This window comes from Gavia stellata, chromosome 7, assembly GCF_030936135.1.
Source record: "Gavia stellata isolate bGavSte3 chromosome 7, bGavSte3.hap2, whole genome shotgun sequence".
In the NCBI taxonomy this organism is placed as follows: Eukaryota; Metazoa; Chordata; class Aves; order Gaviiformes; family Gaviidae; genus Gavia; species Gavia stellata.
Window position 1 is genome coordinate 649,638 of NC_082600.1, and position 15,614 is coordinate 665,251.

The following is a 15,614-nucleotide window of genomic DNA, read 5'->3' on the forward strand; positions in this document are numbered from 1 at the left end:
TTGCTGGGCACCGGGCAGAAACCTTCACTGACATCCCTGCATGGCATTGGGCCACCACTGGTGGCCTTCAATGACAACCCTAGCACAGCTGCGGTCACATCGCGGGACCTCAGTGCTGGCACCCCTGGGACTGGTGCCAGTCCAGGACACAGGATTCTGATCCCCACCCATGTCTTACAGCAGGTACAGGTGGTGCAGACGGTCGAACATCGCCTACGGCGTCCCTGCTTGAAAGCGTGCTCTCAGCTGGGGGGATTCACACTTGGGAATATCATTTCCCAAGACGTCAAATAAATCCCTACCAATGTTAGAAAAAGCTTCCTTTTTTGATGAAAATCTTGGCACCAAAAATAATGCTGTTTCTACAAATGTGAGGAATTGTGCCAGAGACCCAACCTCAAGCCCTGAACTGTGCTAAGGACTTCAATTTGTCACCTGGGAGGAGTTCCACCGTGGCAAGAGGCGGTACAAACATCTGAAACTGAAAAGACTATCCGTGAGTCCGGCAGGTCCTGCAGTCTGCAGCACGTTCAGCTTGTGTCTGCCCAGCTGCCCGTGCCGGCGGGACACAGAGCAAGCGCACGGGGCTGTGCTGTGCTGGGGAGCCGGCTGCGGTGGGACCCGGGTGCCGGCCCCCAGCCCCGGCAGTGGTCTGCAGAGGTTTACTGCCCTGGAGCCAGGAACTCGGCAAAACAGCCCCGTATGAGCAAGAGCGCTGGTCAAGTGTCTAACCCCACTGCACTCTGCAGCCACGTCCCTTCTTTACGGGCAGCAGAATTTCAGGTGAGTCTGTACACTGATGCACTTCATTGCCCCGTAAGCCGATGCCCTTGATGCCTTGGTGAAACACCTTTAAGATAATGTCCTGCAAATGTGCGGGCAGCTGTCCAGATGCCTCCTGGCTGCCCCTTCCCGCTGCTGCCGGGCGGCACAGCCCTGCTCTGCTTTCTGGTCTCTGCGCTTGCGGCAGGCGGATCCCGTGCTCCTGGCTCAGTGGCTGTTCAGACAGACATGACCATGCGTGAAGGTTGCACAGTCCTCTCGCACTCACCCCGCAGACTCGGGAGTCGCAGTTACCAAATGGACTCGTAATGAAGGGAAAAATCAATAGCCTGTGCAGCCAGCACGCCGGGCTCGCCGCGCAGCCAGGGCTTTCCATTACAGTAGCACCCTGGTGTACAAATAGACTGCCCTGGGGAGGCAAATTCACAGGACAGAGAGGGAATTCTTTGGAAGCAAATGATTAATTCTGGATGTGGCCGTGGAGTTTAAAATGTTCCTCAGCAAAGCCGAATCTCAGGGCGTTTAGCAGCGGGAGGTTGCCTTCATCGCTCCGAGCTGCTGCCTCCGGATCAGACGCCGTGCCTGCGTCTCTGCAGAGCAAGCTGCAGGGAGGCTTCGCATGAGAAGAAAACCTGCGCCACTCATTTCCCATTTCTTCTTCTTAAATTAACACAAAATATATTATCGTTTCCTGTTCTAGTTGCAAAACTGAGAAACCGCTCAGAAAACTTTTGTGGCAAAAGAAATATCACATCAGCATTCCCAGAAATCCCCTCAGATCCTCCCTGAGCAGCTTGTCTCCTCTGAGGATGGTTGCTGCAGGAATGGAGATGTTCCGCGGCACTTGTGAGGGAACACAGCCTGGCACCGTGAAGGATGGTGCCACTGGCGTGTCAGCCGACGTGTGTTCCAGGACGGGCAGCCTGCTTCAGGAGCCTGGGACGCTGTTACTGAGGTTAAAGCACACACAACTGACAACATTCAGGCCATTTGCAAAATTGCAAGAGGAAGTGACACGGAGTTCAGGAGTTTACCTATGTCTGCCCATCGGAGCAGTGACGTATTCAAACCTGATGGCCTCCCAGGGCAGCTGCTGCCGTGTCTGCTGAGCCATGTCCTGGGGCACGGCTTCCTCCTGTAGTGGGCTGGGGCTTCCCCCGGCGTGGGTTCGCTGGGTGACAAGGGACCGTCCCCACTCTGCGCCATGTCCCCTGTGTCAGCACAGGACGGCGGCTGGCCAGGTCTGCGGCAGGGGCCAGAGGAGCGATGCATGAAGGGTTTCTGGGGTCTCCTCCCCAGCTGGCTTACCTGCACCTGAGCCACCCCAGGATCAACCCCCCCCCCCCCCCCTCCTGCCCTGGGGGTGCGACGAGTCGCCCCTGGGTGCTCACAGCGCAGGGGGATGGCCATCCCGGCAGTCCTGCCTATCCAAGGGGAACAGCAGCAGCCTCCATCTGTGCACCCGCTACCGCTCACCTCCCAACTCCGCCGGTGGGTGTCCGGGTGCCGGCACAGCACTGCGGCTCCTTGCAGCTTTCCCATGCTGTGGGTGACTCCTCTGTCACAGCCCTTTGTGGGAAATACGTCACACTGCCTTTTATTTAATGGTTCCTACTATATTCTTAGGCTTTCTCTCTCCTTTTGCCTTTACGGTTGGACTCGATGATCTCAAAGGTCTTTTCTAACCTACATGATTCTATGATGGAGGAGGGTTTTTCATAAGTTTAACCGGGGGTCTCTGAGGTTTGATGCTTGGAATATTTGGCTATGGAAACCAGCTGATAAGATGCATTTAAGTGTGTAAAACTGTGTTGTGTCCCCAGCATAACTTTGAATGTCAGCTGCTGTGGCAAAGCACTGAATCTCTCCCTTTAAAACATGGAGGAAAAATGGCTGCAATCCCAGAGGCTTAAAATCCCATCTTCTCCTGCAAGGACTCTGAGCAGCTCAGTGTAATTCTTCTACTGTTTCTCCAGAGATCGGCAATTGTATGGTCCATTACTAATACGCTTAAGCAAGTGTTTACAGTGAAAAAGAGCACTATATAAAGCTAAAAGGTTAAAAAATAGCTGCAGGGTTTTAATCTCCTTGTACAGGTGATGATCACTATATGTTTTGCCTCTGACTTTCTTTAAAGATAAAGCTACACAGATAAGGTTATAAAGCATGAAAAAGCATTTCTAAGAAACGCTGATTTAAAAAGTAATGGTAAAATATATAAGCAAGTGAACAAACCCACATGGCTTATTACATGACATAACTATTAAGAACAGGAGAAAATGTGGAATAATCAATTAAAAGAGTATGAAAAATACTTTCAGATGGAAATAACAATAGCAAATTTACACATTTACATATTATTCATAGATTTTTGTATGTAAGAAAAATAGGTTATTGGTGAATTATTGCAACTGTTATATTTAATATGAATCCTAATAAGCAATAAAAGGTGAGAAAGGAACCCACTGCTACTATACAAAAAGTCAGAACACCCAATCCGGGGCAGAAACATGACATCTGTAACTAATGACAGCTATTTGCTAATGGAGCGTCAGACAAATATCTCAGACTTTCTACAAGTATCACACAAATTAAGGACAGCCATTTAGCTAGCAACAGGGTCAGAGATCACCATGTAGAAACAGCCTTTAAGACAGATGTCATATTAATCCCTGGGATGGCTTCTTTATCTCACCTTCACAAATGGGCTTTTGCCAACATATTGCCAGAAGCACGCTGCAGCTGCATGCTTGAAATTGCAGCTGTGATGTATAATTGTGTTTTGTTCTTGACGTATTTTTCAGCAATGTGGGTGTTTTTGGCATTATGAACTCTAACTTGGCTGATTGTGTTACACCTTTGTAAATTGTCCTGTAAGCCTGAATACGTAAGTTTGGCTTCTCTGCCTAACCAGAGGTGATGTCAGTCCAACAGCTTCAGCAGGCGCAATGCACCGTCCAGGGCCGGAGGAGCTCCCTGTGCCCTGGGGTCTGCCGGGGGCTCAGCCTGCGGAGCAGAGGGAAGAGCCCCAGTGCCTGGTGCATGGCACCGCAGGGTGGGCGCAGGAGCCTCCCTACGAAAGGGCCATGGTGCGGTCGATTGATCGTCACTGAAAATGGTAGAAAACAGATTCCTGATGAGTAGTGCAGGTAACATCTGGAGAAGGAGATTGGTTGCTGCTGGTCTGACCATACGCAAAAGCAGGGAAGATGAGCAGGGTCATTTCACTCTTTGATTTGCTGTAATAGCCTCCAAATATTGCCTGAGAACAGAAGTAGAAGAAAAGTGAAAGTAGTTAAGAGACAACCTGAGGCAGCGATGTTCCTCTTTGCCTGCCAATAGATCTGCTCTTCATTAGCCACCGGTGGGAAGCAGCCCCCGGCGGCAGTGCCCTCGGCTCAGCCCCGTCCCCGGGCAGGGCATCGTCTTCCCCATCCCGCCCCCATGGGACATGCTGCCTCTGCTCTGCCCCCCGACAGTCTCCTGTCCTGGCAGGGAACAGAGACACAAGATTGTTTCAGGAGTATAAACTCAACATTGTTAGAGACATAAAAAAAGATTAAGTCGTAAGATGCAGGGAGCTGAGTCCGTTGCTCTCAGCGGGTATGTCTAAGGATGTAAAAACATTACACGGGTCGGGGAGGATTCCTAGCCACCGGTATAAAAAGAAGAAAAAACCAGAAAGTCCTAATAGGAATACTCAGAAGCTCTTTTAAGGGTGGTTTATAGGCTCAGACAGCTGGTGTGGTTTTTTTGCAGGCCAGCAACTCTGCGTTAGGGCTACTAGGGCAGTTAAAGCCAATCTAGCTCACCGTGCTTGGCTTTATTTCTTCATTAGAAAATACCAGGAATATTAAATTTGAAATGCAAAAGGTTAACAATCAATCCCCCTTTCAAATGTAACAAAACAGAAGAATGATTGTTTCCCCTTATTTGTATAACGATTAGAGGAAGAAGCAATGCACTCACATATCAAACGAGTACATTGAAGCATCTGCCCCGATCTCTTTTGCTGTAAATCTTTGAGATGCATGTTACTGGCTTCTCTGTTGAAAATACAGCTCACTGTTGCCACAGAGCAGGGAAGAAGCTCCAACGCTGCTGAGTGAAGGTTGGTAGAGCAATCTCAGCCTAATGATTTAGCAAGTGGTATTCCCAGACCAGACGTCAGTCACGTTGAAGAGGACTTTATGATGCCACTGACAACCTTTAAAGCTTTGTTTACCTACCCTACAGAAAAGCAAAGTAACTGGGCAATTTTTATTTCACTTTTCCTGTCGTTATTTTATTTGCACTGCCAGTATTGAGGGGCTGGATTTATGAGAAGCTTTGGACTCCTCAGCAGCAGCCTCTGAGGTTGCGCTGCTGTGCCGAGCGCCGGGCAGAGGCTCTGCTGTACCTACGGAGATCTGACACAACTTTCTTCCAACCCAACAGTAAGCCTCTCTCTCTAGCTTTGTTAGGTCATTAGTTCAGATACCAAAAGTGCTTGGTATCTCCCGAGACACAATTCTTTTCTAGATATACAGCTTATATCATCAATTAAGTGCTTGTCTTATTTAGAACTGGTTCTGAAATGTTCTCATCCGTGAAATGTCTTTTCCTCAAGAAAGATTTGCACCAGATTAAAGAAGCCAATGCTCTCAGTGGGCAACAAATTAACTTGTAAGACTTCTCTAGTGGGGGACCCTGGAAGGATGCCATCCCCAGAAGGCAGTCTTGTTGATCCAGACAACAGCTTAGGCTAATGTCTTTGAGAATGCTGTGCTCCACAGGACAGAACCCCAGGCAGGGCAGGAGCCAGCTCCAATACTGCAGCCCACGTAGGAAAACCAGGTGCTGGGTGGGAGAGAAGGACAAGGAGTGTGAGCAGAGCAAGGACTGCCGAGCGCCTGGCAGTGCCCTGCTTCCCCCTGTGCATTGCTGGCAAGGAATGTGGGAGATGGCTGGAGAAGGGTGGTGGAGCACGGGCGAGCCATGCCAGCCGCGGTGCATGGCGTGGGAGGGAAAGGCCAGGCAGCGCAGGCAGGAGGGCGGCCTCCTCGGCGCTGGCAGCACCGCGCCCCATCCGCGGCAGCCAGCCGGGCGCAGGGAGAGCTGCAGCCGCCGGCTCCCACGCGGGTCCCTGCTGTCACCCTTCCCGCGGCTGGGCAGTTAGTTGTCCTCTCGCCTCGTGCCGCCTGCAGATGCCAAAACACAGCGACAGTGTCTGGCGGTGTCTTCGTTTGCATCCAAGGACGCTTTGCCTACTGGTCTTGCTGTGGACAGAGAGCAGAAGAAATGAAAATTAGTGTGTTTTTGGTCAGCAGTGCCCTCTAAAGCCTCCGGAGTTCTGCAGTCCAAGCACAACAGTGACGAGGGCTTTACGTTGGTGTGCGGGCGGTCTTGTTCCGTTCCCCCCGAAGGAGCGGTGAGCACTGGATCAGAGACAGTCGGGCTTCCGCAGCTTTCCGGGAGGGAAACAATGGTGCTTTTGTCCCCTTGTCCTTGTGCCTGAGCTAGTTATAGGGATTGCTTTTAGAGAAAGTGCCTGTCAGCAACTCCGATATCACTTGCTGTACGTTTTGATGCCCCGTGTGGTCCTAATTGGTTTCACAGGTACCTTACACAAAATTACCTGTCTTACTGATGCTGGAAGTAAAAATGTGCAAAACTTTTGCAGCTAGAAAGAGGATGATGGATTGCAAGCTTCCTTGTGCCGTGCAATTACCTGAAGGATCTGTGTTTTTCCTAGTAATTTAGAACAATTATCCTTGTCCGTAACCTACTTTTTCCATGCTTTATCGCTCCTGTCCTGGGGTGGAAAAGGCAGTAAGCTATCATTCTAGAATGAAATAATTTCAGAGTGGAATCTTGAAGCGTGTGACTGATTTGTGCATTTATATTGGACAGATGCTACCTGGGCCTATTTACAGCATTGTCTTTGAGGTTTTCACAGCATTTTATGCCATGAATCGGGAAGGGGAGAGGTACTGCTGCCTGGAGAGCCTTGTTTGTATTTCAGTAGAATGGCTGAGGAGGTTTGGTGAAGTTGGAAGCAGACCTTCAGCACCGGGCCAGCCTGCGGGACGGAGGGCTCCATCCTCGGCACCGAGCTCTCGCCACGGCTCATCACGGCGCAGCCTGGGCAAGAAGCTGCTGGGGCTGCTGAGCACCTCCCTCCCGTCACTAGAAACCGTCTCATCTTGTTCTGGAAAGTGAAGTATCATTTGGTGTAAGAGGCTAAGAAACGGTCTTTTGGAGTGGTGAAGGGAAGGAAGAAAAAGGAAAGAAAAGCGAGGCTGCAGTTCTCAGCCCTGAGCGAGCTGTACTCTGCAAAGGGAAATAAAAGCCAGGCTGCAGCATTCCCAGACTGGTAATGGCATTCCTGCAGAGAGGGTAGTTTCCAGCAGCGCTTAAAGGAACCGTGGGGAGAGACCCTCAGACAAGGAGATTGATTTTGTAATTCTCAATCAGTGCTGCAGGCTGTTAGCACAATTGCACTTGTTTCTTTCAAAAGCATTAGCAAGACAATTATTGAATTTAACACAACCATATACAAATGTTTGTCTGATGCTCCAATCACAAAAGATCAGGATTTTTTTTTTTATTTGTTTGTTTGTTTGTTTGTTTATTTATTATTACACCACCTATCTCTCCCTTTTAGTCAGGGGAGCCAGATGGCAGCCCTAAAAGAAAGTCAACAGCAGCACTTTAGGGAAATAAAGTGTGTTCATTTAAAAATAAATAAATAATCCATGCAGTCCATTAACCAGAGCTTAAGGCAAAGAGCCTTAATGATTTTCTTAGTTAAAAGGAACGAGACCATTCTGAGGGTCCTGGTGGATTCTGGGGCAGACAACCCACCTGCTCGGTGCCGACAGTCGTCAGCCCACTTCCCTGCCTCCAAGCGCACCCAAAAGCATCAGCAAGAGTGATCTGCCTTCCTGAGCATGTTGGACTTTGGGGTGGCATTGCCTTGTTCTGAGCTAACAGCAGCGGCGAGACAGTGCGGCTGAGACGGAGGAGGATGGCAGCGGTGATGACTAACTAACTAACTAAATAGCCTGCACTGAGTCTATGTAAAACCACAAAGTACGTGTATGAAGATTAAAATTCTCGATGTTTGGCCAAGCTAAAAGCTCTGTTCAGAAAGGCTGTGATCCTTCTCCTCTCTTGGGGCACAAAGTGTTTTGGGTGGGGGAGATCACACTATTGCAATTACTCCAGACTATTAGGAGCAAATAGTAGCAGGGATCATGAAGAAAACCCATGGTCGTTCTTTTTTTCTGAAGCCCATTTGCACATGAACAATGGATAGAAACGTTTTCCCTGAAGAGCATCCCACACTTGAGGTGAAGCTCTCGGTGGGTTATCCACCAACGTGCTCCTTCCCGACCACCTGCCGAGGGACCAGCACGGCACCATGATTTCTGCCTGGCTTTGCGCTGCACGCCCTGCAACCCTGATGGCTCTGGGGCAGACACCAGGAGATGTGGGGCCACGGTCAGAAGCTTTCACCGTCATTTGCGGTCAGAGGCTCCGTGCCAGAGGACCAGGAGATGCTCGGCTGAATGCAGCCGTTTTCCTGAAGGACTGATGACAGCCATGTGAAAGACAGCACAAGGGGCTGAGCAGAGAAGCGGGATGGAGGCAGGGGTGGTTGCACAGAGTTAAAATTGTTAAACTTGAAAAACCTGTAACATTATGCGTGATAATAATTGTTTTGAAAAAGCCAGGTGGCTTGATTTTAAAGAAGACATCAAAGAACATTGACTTGAAAGCTCAAGTGAAAGAAGTTTTCTCTATGCATGGGGTTTTTCAGAAATCTTAATTCTTTTCTTGATGCAGTTCACCCCCCCGACCTTTTTTTTGGTAGCGATAATTTCATTCTCATTCAAAATGAAAACTGCAGGGTTTGAAGCCCCTGGTGACCAAAAAGGCCATTGTCTTCTCCCAGGCAGACACTACCGGAGACATGTTTACTGTTAGCGTGCTGCTAATGGCTGTGTCATGCAATGATGATTTCACTGATGAGCCTTTTAATCCTGGTGGCTCTGAGGAAGATCCCACTAGGAGGAGAGAGCGTGTGTCTGCGGTACAGAGGCAGGAAGAGAAGGAGGAATAGAAGCAGCAGGGATCTGGCAGGACACACCGCGGTGTTTTCCTGCAGCCACGTCCCCCGCGTGCGAAGGGGCTGGAGGAAAAGCCACGATCCCCCAGCCCGGCTCTCACCCCAGCCCTGTGTATGGTTGGTGTTTCACGTGAGCCCCCGCGGGCCCTGAGGGCAGACGGGCTTTGTGTCCCTGCATGCGCTGCGGTGCTGGGGAGGTGCAGGACAGGTCCTTTGTCACTGAGCCCCAGCCAGAAAACCTGCAGGTAGGATGCTGAGCTGGACTGGGCTGGACTGGAACGGCTGCGTGCCCAGCAAAGGGAGTTGGAGTGTGCAGATGTGCCCTGTCCAGCCTGCCGAGAGCCCGGCTGGGAGCACCGGGAGGCAGCTCCGGTACAGACCATCTACTCTGAAGTCCAATGGTTTTATGTGTACAGACAGGGAATACCCTCATATACTACCACAGACTGTAAAAGCCACAAAGATATAAGAAATTAAAAAAGCAGCAGGCATTGCCTATGCTATGATTGAAGGGACCAATTCTTCACTTAAAGAATTAGCTCATTTGGCTTCATGGCAAAATGAAATGGAGAGCACTACATGTCACTGCAGCTTTTCACTTGAACTGCTGGGAGGTTAACATGCACATGTGTTTTGATATATTGGGCCAGCGTGGACTTCTAAGGATAATGCATAGTGTTTGCAATTATCACATCTTCTGCAGGGGAAACTCCCAATAAATGCCGTGCTGTATGCAGCAGTACAGATTTACTACACTGAGCTTCTGAAATATGTCTCTGTTAATTTCTGTTTGCATATGAGGATGCCTGACACCAACTTCAGACAGGCTTGGTAGCTTGATTAAATAGGAGCTTACCTTCTGATCAGCTTAAAATATACACTTTTGTATTTCACATTTATTATTTTTAAACTCTGCAGTGGCAAGATAGGCACAAAATTGCTCCAGAGTTACCTTTTTCCCCCCAAACTACAAGCCACTAACTACCCCTCATGCTTACGGCAGCTGCTTTTACTGGAAGAAGTGATGGAGGTTATATGATGTTGGGGGGACAAAATATTTTCTTTTTGAGTTTTACTTACCTATGTTTGTACCTACCTAACCGTGGATATTTCTGATTGTGACAATTTTGGAGAAAAAAACATGTTACTTGTTTCTAAGCAGCAGACAGATACTTTTCTTCAAAGGGGGGACCTCTGTTCTCGAATGAATCCCCTCTTCCTCCTAGAAGACACCTTTCTGAGAGCTCCCTGGCTGTGCTGGATCCCCTTGCAAACCTCTCCTCTTGTGGCTTGGCAGCAAGGCAGGGCTTGGGAAGGAAAGGTTTCACTTATTTGCTTGTTCTTCAAAGATAACGGAGGCGACAAGATCAATCTATGCCTTTCTGGGTACCCCACATCTCCTTTGACTGCCTGTGACCGCGACTGACGTTGTTGTGCTGATTTTGATGAACACCAAGGCAGGGCCTTATCCCTGTGGGTTCAGGGAAGTGCCTGGTCTGTTTTGGGGTGTCAGTGCAACATAAGGAGAGTCCCTGACCCCTGTCCCTGCCTCTGTCTGTCTGTCCTGCCTTCAACGCATGGACAGTGTGGGCAGAAAGGGGCAGGTGCCGGGTGTGATGGTGTGTTGCAGGTGTCCGGCGCTGCTGGAGGAAGTCATCCCCAAGCACCGCGGGAAATCCTCTCTTGCAAACTCTTACCCTGTTTACTCGTACTGGGACTTGTTTTGTGCTCGGGGAGGCGACTTAGGGCTTTGGTGTCCTGTGCCATGAACATCAATGCTTTGAAGGTAAAATCCTTGGACCTGGCATGATGCTCTGCAGCGAGCCATGCAGTGATGATATTAAGAAGGGAATGTGAAGCCTTTGGCAGTAACTGGTGCAGAGTACCAGCGACACAGACTGGGACCTCAAATTCAGTCCCCTGTAATCAGTACCAGTAATGAAAATTGCTCTTTTATGTTCCATCCTTTATTCAGTTTTAATGTTTGTTATCTGTTTCTGGATCTGGAAAACTTCAAAACTGCTGAAGCTCCCAGGTCAACTCCCTCTTATTGCTGATCTTCTCTCCTATAAATGCTTTCATCTTTGATGTTTCTAAAAGATACGTTGTGACTGACAACCAGTTATTGAAACAGATATTTTGGCGTGAGAGTCAGAGATAGGTGGTGGTGGAAGGGGTCCTCTTACCTGTCTTTGCAGACCAGAAGAGGACATAACTGTCTGCTGTGGCCTCTCCTTTGGAGGACTTGGGCAAGGTCCGCTCTTGCCCTTCAGAGTTCTAAAGCCTACCAGCTCCTCTGAGACATTGTGAGTCCTGCCACCAGGTTCGTATTGCACCTCTACCGCTTCAAGTTCCTCAGAAACTTCTTACACTCGGTGTACATAGATGTACTTTATGTTCTGCCCAATGACTTTTAATGAATCATTAAACTTACTTTTATAATAGCTATTACCTGGTTTAAATACTTTACTACCTCACATCTTCCTCTGGACATTGGTATGGATTTTGCTATTGCTTCTGCTGAGAGATCTTCTTATTTCCCATGGATAATGTATCTTCTAATTCTTTGTATTTTCATTTTATGCAGCTGTGAGAATCAAGTGCTTTTGCTGTTAATATGAGGATGTCGCTAGTGTTTTCCAAGACAGATTAATTAATAGCTGGCTAGATGGATTAAATAAATTGAGCACCATCACCCTTCCAAAGCCAAAACTCACAATGAACTTTGCAGGAATTTCAAAGGCAATAATTTTCACTTTATGTTTTTGCTTCCAGACCTCCCCTTAGTGTGACTCCAAGAGAACTATGGCAGAGCCTCCTCGTGAGGGATTTCCGGATTGTTACTGACTTTTCAACAAGTTCTCAGAAAAAAAAAAAAGAAAGAAATTCTGACTGCGGGTGCTTGAGTAAACCTGATACAAGATTCCTTTGAGCTTTGCTCTTCTCAAAACGTGACAGGCATTTTCTCATACAGAAAAGCACAAGCTGACTGTAGACCTGTCCCTTGAAGCCTGGGAAGGACACGGGCTGCCCCTGGGCTTGCTGCCCTGCGGGAGGATGTTCGCTCCCAGCAAGGTGCACGTGCGCTGGTGGTGCCGCCACCAGCAAGCTGCGGGATCGGCAGTCCTTGCTGAGTGGACTGTCTCTGGCACCTGGAAACTAATGAGACAATAAAAGGTGAATGGCTTTCTGCTGCTTTTTTAGCTGAATCAGCTACATAGGGCGCAGTAGGAGCAAGGGCGGGCACGGGACCTTGCCACCGTGCAGGAGGAGGGAGGACCAGGGCTGTGCCAAGCCTGGCAGGCTGTGCCAGCGACTGCACCAGTGCCACCGTGCCCTGCCCAGTGCCCTGAGAGCAGGCGGGCACCGAGAGGGACATCTTCTATCAGGCCGTGTGTCAGTCTCCAAGAAAATGAATAGGATTCCTTCGGTGTCCTTCCACCACAGGACTTGATTTAATGCCTTCGCTGCTTAGACTTATGTGCCTCTGGCATGCTTCACTACATATTTAACATTAATTCAGGTGACCTGACAAAAAGACATTGAGTTGGAAAGCTTAGTCATTTGTCCTGGCTATTTCAACTGGTCTGATGAAGTATATTACCTTTCCCTACAAAGCTGCCCCTTTTCTGGCCCCGGTACATCACGGCGGCAGTAAGGATGCTGGTGAGGATGTCTGAAACCAGAAACACTTTCCAAAAAAGCTCTTTCCTCTCCTGGTGGTTGTGGCTGAGTCCCAGACTGCAGTTTATCAGTGCTTTAACCCTGTCCACGCCGCCCCTGCCATCGCCTGCAGCCTTGTCACCAGCACCCTGCTCCTGGGAAACATCAGCGGCAGTGGAGACATCCAACACTTCTCTCTCATACACATACAAATATTCAGAAAAATGGGTGTTTGCTAAATGTGTTCTTGATGGCACGAAGGGGTAAATGCAGCTTTGGTGTAAGTACGCAAATGAAGAAGGGTGAGGAGGTCCAGGGCTGGGGGAGCAACCCGAGGCAAGGGGCAAACCCACCTGGAACGGTTTTGTCTCCCCCCCCCGCCCCATGAAGCACCCAGGTGCAGAAGGATTCAACCACTTGAGAATATTTCTACAAAACAAGATGCACAAAAATCCTCTTCGAAAAGAAATTTTATGATATAAGACATTTTGCTTTCTCTTCCTATAACAAAGTTAAAGAAAATTAAGTTTCCATGAAAACCTCACAAAAAGAAAGATGAAAATCACGGAAAGCTCATTAGAAAACACATTAGAAAACAAATCTTATTCAGCCTCATTTGCATTTAACATTTTAAACTTAGTATTTCTAATATGCTTAAGTGCACAGTTCATTTAGATTTAAGGTAAACACTTTGTTAAATATCAAACATTAATAGAATTTTTGTAAAAATATTGGCTAGAATAATAAGAGCCTTGCAAAGTATGTTTCTTTATAGATATAGGTGCAAGCCTTGATATGCATAATTGCTCTCTAGCAATTTTTAAATGAGAAAGTAATTGAAAAAAATGCAGCAAGTTAAATAATTATACGTACAATAAAATTAAAGAAATGAATGGTTCATCATCTCTTTAAAATTTTTTTTCCTCCAGAAATGAATGTGTTTGATCTTACCCACATCCTAGTTGAAATAAAGTGCTTTCTATCTAGTACATGACACATGGCTTCTCTTACAGCTTCACAAATTTCAATGAGAGTTGTGAAAGTAGATGTTTATTAAGCCAAGGTCGGATTTAAAGAGTGTGTGCTTCTTCCTTTGCGAGTGATCATTAAATCTTCAGTCAACTGATGCTTGCTATGTAGAAACACAGAATAAATGTCACCTTCCTACAACCTACTCTGCCATATTTCTACTATAAATGGAAACCAATTCATCCCTGCAAGATAATTCCTTCTTTTCTCAAACAAAACATACACGACTAGAGGGTAAAAAAACCCCAACAAAATGCAACCAGTGAGAGAAAAGGGGACTGTGAAGGCGGCGTGGGGGGGGGGCAGTCAGCAAACACTTTGCCATCATTTCACAGGCTGACTCATTCATTGACATTCAAGTTTACAACCAAGGCAGTGTCAACGCTGCAGGCATGAAACTGAAGAAATGTTCAAATAACCATCTCACAAGGAAAGTTTAGGAAATAACCTTGCCTAATTAAAAAAAAAGACCTTCCAAGCATCCATGGAAGGTGCACGTGGAAAATCAGTGTTCAGGGTTTTCTTCCTTTTTATAGTAGAAGAGAAAGCTGGAAGCATTGGCATCATGATCACTTGAACTAACTTTGATGTCCACCCTGCTATCAGTAGGACGTTGGGCTGGAGACCCCAGAAGTCCCCTCCTTCCTACATTATTCCACAGTTACATGGCTACGTGCCTGTCTGTCCCCAGCAAGACCAAGGCAAGGGGAAGATTTGAACAGGCAACACTTATTTCTTGGGCAACAGCAACTCCATTTGCAACTTCATGTTCTGCTTCTTCTGGGGAGAGAAGCAGAGAAGTTTTGGTGGGGGTGTCAGTCTTTTAAACAGACAGACTATTTTGATGTATTTTGAAAGAAAAAAAGAAAACAGAAAAAGGGGTTGGGAGGTGTAGCAGCATTCAGCGATGGGCTCAGCCCTTCAGCCTGTGGCGGGGGGACCAAAGGGGCTGTGGGCCTCAGGTTTTGTTCACCTAGGTCAGGTTTTGACTCTTGCGTCCAGCATTGGGTGGGAGAAGCTACCAGGTCGACTTGGGTGTTGGATGCCTCTCTTCACCTGAACACCAGTGCCTCCACTGCCGCTGTTTCAGCATCCCTGGGACTCCCTGTCAGATCACATTGGGAAAGCAGGAGCAGCCAGCTGGTGCCTGCAGCTCCCCAGAGTTCTTCTGCACGCTGTATGGGTGAGCAATTTGCAGCACAGCAAGTGGTGGCACCTGGGTGTCTGACCGCTAACAGCCTTCTGCTTCTGCCGTATTATGCAATAAAATTCCAGCTTCTTCCTCTCATCCAGCAAGCTCTGTTGCATTTTTTGTTATTGTAACCAAAGGTGTGAACACGGATCAGTGTGATTCACTACACAGTTGGTGCTTAGTATTTCTTTGGGAAAAGATGTCTTTAATAGTCAGTTACCAGTAGATTGTAGTGTCCTCTGTACTTAAATTAACTCACCAACTGTTGTTGGGGGCCTTCTCATGGACTGCCAGTTTTCTGCTTTCAGGTCTGTTCTTGCTTCCTAATCACAGTGGGACAGAAACCACGAGTCTCTTGTCCATCTTTTTTTCACAGCCCCATTTCACATTTCCCACACACATTTTGTTTAACCAAGAAAACTTGTTTTCCTGAAAGGTTTTTAAGTCTCTTTTTGTGGCGGCATTTTAAGATCAACTGAATTATTGTTCTTTGTCTCTATTTCTGCCAGTTTGTTTGTAAAAATCTGCTAAGTGTAGCAACTGGTATATTATCTCTGCATGTTTTCTTTCTGTTTTGCATCTGGTTCTTCTACAGAGCTGCACAGGAGAAAATCTTCCATTTCCAGGAGCTTTGTGCAGCCTTCAGGACATACACCACAGGTCTGCTGGTTCGCAGCTGCCCTGGGGTATGGTCCCTAGAGGCTTCGCCTCAGCTTCACTTTGCAGCTATGTACATACAAATGAAAATATCTGACATCTAGAGGCAAAAAAACCTGAGCAAGCTGAAAGCAGCATGGACAGTCTTTGCGGCGGCCGTGGGCTGTGCCACTGCGA